This window comes from Laccaria bicolor, genomic scaffold, assembly GCF_000143565.1.
Source record: "Laccaria bicolor S238N-H82 LACBIscaffold_10 genomic scaffold, whole genome shotgun sequence".
In the NCBI taxonomy this organism is placed as follows: Eukaryota; Fungi; Basidiomycota; class Agaricomycetes; order Agaricales; family Hydnangiaceae; genus Laccaria; species Laccaria bicolor.
Genome location: NW_001889881.1, coordinates 1,347,633 through 1,351,128, shown reverse-complemented (window position 1 = coordinate 1,351,128; position 3,496 = coordinate 1,347,633).

The window sequence follows — 3,496 nt, the reverse complement described above, 5'->3', positions numbered from 1 at the left end:
CTCGTCGGATGGGCCTCCAAATCCGTGCCCACCAAGCGCAGAGACACGCCGACCTCCGAGTCGTCCAGTGGCTCCGCATTGACCCCCAAGCAGATGAAGATCGTTGACGGATTGTTATGGAAGGTCGCTGAGAGCGCCGCTGAGGAAGAAGAGTGGGCACTCAAATTAAAATTCAAGAAATACAAGAAGCATACCTCCACTTCTCACCCCTCTTCTTCCACCTCCAACTTCAGAAAACGCGACAGCGACTCTTCCGCTGGTGCATCCGCCATCGCAGTTTAAAAAGAACTAAGGAATCCCTGCAGGATCCCTGGAGGGCGTATGTAACGGATGTGACACATCACACTCATACGTCTCATCTAATCTACAGATCTCGGACTCTCTACCATTCTCTTACCCCGTCTGTCTCTACTTCAAAGTGATTACGCGTCCTCAACGCTTATGCGTACATCTCTAGCTTATGCGTACACCTCTACCACCTTACGTAAACCCCCTCTGTCTTAGTATAAAAGGGCCAACTGTAGCTACATACTCTTTAGTGAATATAGTCGTTCAAACGGTCTATTCTCGCTACCTCAGTGTATCAAAACCGCCCGCTGTTACCTCCAGTCACAGCGGTCACGCTTCTGCTACAGCCTGTGTTTGGCCACTGCTTTTAGAAGGCCCATACTTGTAAACAACGTAGCTCAGTCATTTCTCCACTGATTTACATGAAAAAAAATGCACCGGAATCGTATAAATAATATCTATTCAGATGTATAGAAATATACAATGTATTTGACTTTGATGGCTATGCAGCAGCACCTATTAACCCAAGGTTGCCTACTTGAGCTATCTGCTTCACAACAGATAGGATTTCAGCTTAGATTTGCAGAGACAAAATCATCGATTAGTATGTGGCTTTAATCCTACAAGTCCAGAATTTTAATTACTACCCCTTAACTATGTTAAAATGCCCATTTTCAAGGCTATCTCGGCACATGGGCCACAAATAAAATTTCTGGACTCGTAGATCGATTGTAATTTAAATTCTAAGTAAAATCCTCCTACAAATCATGTTCATATGTGCAGCGGTTGAAAAGTTATTAACCAATCTCTCCATAGTGCCAAATTTGGCAGGGAAAACAGGCTGATTGCGCATTTTTGGAGCAATAACTACAATTCTTACATGGAAAACTCTCTCGGTGGATTCATTCACTTAATTCCATCAAACCCATTGTAAAAAATATATTGAATTGGTGTTGTGGAAAGTACAAACTCTATGTCTCAAGAAATTGGCTGTGTGATACTGTCACGTGGCATGTCACTGGTCATCACACTTACACTTGAGGCAGGGCCTAATAAATAATCAGGACAAATGTACCTCCTTAATTGTGGCCACTTGCAAAATAATGAAGCGAATGTGCATTCCGAAAACATTAATTCTCAAAATTAGAAAATGAAGAACAATAAGAACTTCAACCACATTTAATTTGCATATTTAAACAATGTCTTTGAGAAATAGTCTTGGTAGCCATGGCAACACCACTCAGCTGAAGAATATGTTAAAGAATAAAATAATGGAATTGGTCTGTCAATATGGCTGATGTTCTTATTGTTCAACAGTTTAAAATTTTGTTAATCAATGTTTTTGGCATACACAACAGCCAGTTAGGGCAGTCAAATGGGTCCATCACTGATGGGCCAGCGGTGTGTGACAGGCGCCCATCAACAGCGGGCCAGCGGACTCGGCCGAGCTGTCAAGAATTCGGCCTTGGGAATGACTGGGCCGAGACTCTAAAATAGGCCATGCGACATGGGTGGGCCGCACGAACAGAGCCCCATAGAGGACGGATCGGCCCACTTTGCCTCTGGCGCCCATGGGTTGCGCCCAATTGCACAGATCCCATTGTTGCGCCCATCGTTCTTTCAGGCAGTTAACCAGAGTGCTGCCTCGTTAGTACCACTGTGGGGGACCACACAGGAGAAAGTTAAATAGATATATTATTAACCTGTTGTATGTGAAGTAAGTATTTAAATGTGTTGACAGCAGCCTCGTTGTTGCGCCTGCAGGCAACAACAGGTGAATTTTTCGCCATGGATGGGTGGCATGAAAAAAAGCCCCTCATACAATGGGTCAGCCCACTTTGGCAGAGGTTTATGGCACCCATGCACTGCGCCCATTGGTCTCATTGGCGAGTCCCAACCTGTGCAATTATTTTGCACTCCACGAGAGGCACAATCTTTTGCGCTCCATGGGGGGCGCAATTATTTTGTGCTCTAGAGGTGCATTATTTTGTGCTCCATGAGAGGTGCCATTATTTTGCGATCCAGGCCGCAATACTTGCACTTCTATGGGGGAGCATTCTTTTGCCCTCTAGAGGTGCATTATTTCAAGCTCCATGAGAGGCGCAATTTTTTGTGCTCCATTGGGGGCGCAATTCTTTTGTACTCCAGGGCGCAATTATTTTTGCTCCAGGGCGCAATTACTTGTGCTCTATGGGGGCGCAATTATTTTGCACTCTAGAGGTGCAATTATTTTAAGCTCCATGAGAGGCGCAATTCTTTTGTGCTCCATGGGGGGCGCAATTCTTCTGCACTCCAGGGCGCAATTATTTGTGCTCCAGGGTGCAATTACTTGCGCTCTATGGGGGTGCAATTACTTGCGCTCTATGGGGGTGCAATTATTTTGCCCTCTAGAGGTGCAATTATTTCAAGCTCCATGAGAGGCGTAATTCTTTTGTGCTCCAGGGCGCAATTATTTGTGCTCCAGGGCACAATTACTTTTGCGCTCTAGAGGTGCAATTATTTCAAGCTCCATGAGAGACACAATTCTTTTGCGCTCCATGGGGGGTGCAATTCTTTTGCGCTCCAGGGTGCAATTATTTGTGCTCCAGAGCGCAATTATTCTGAGCTCTACAGGGGGTGCAATTATCTCAAGCTCCACAAGGGGTGAAATTATCTGTATTCCATGGGGGGGACAATTATTTTGAGTTCCATAAGGGATGCAATTCTTTTGCACTCCACAGGGGGCGCAATTCTTTTGCACTCCACAGGGGGCACAATTCTTTCAAGTGCCACTGTATGTACCTTGTGCTTTGATAGGGTTACAAATATTCTGTGTCCAGCATTGTTTCAATGTCAGAGTGCGCCCAATGTGAAATGGGCACGAAATGTCATGTCAGAGTGCACCCAATGTGAATGCACATCAAATGTGTGCACTAAGTATGCATCTGCACCTGTTATTTTTCAGTGTGTATTTCCACCCATTATTCTTTTGCATGAAATGTTGAGTGCGCCCAATGTGAATGGGCATGTGAGTGGGCGCCAAGTCACTATATTCCCATGGCATTTATTTTGCACAAAAAATATGCGCCCCCCCAATTGTAGTAAATGCGTGGACCAAAGTAGTTTGTAGCTGCCCTGCTGAATGACATCATGTGCCCCACTGAAACAATTTTTTTGCGCCAAATGATGTTTGGACTTTGTCAAAATTTGGCCATGTCCGGTATATTTC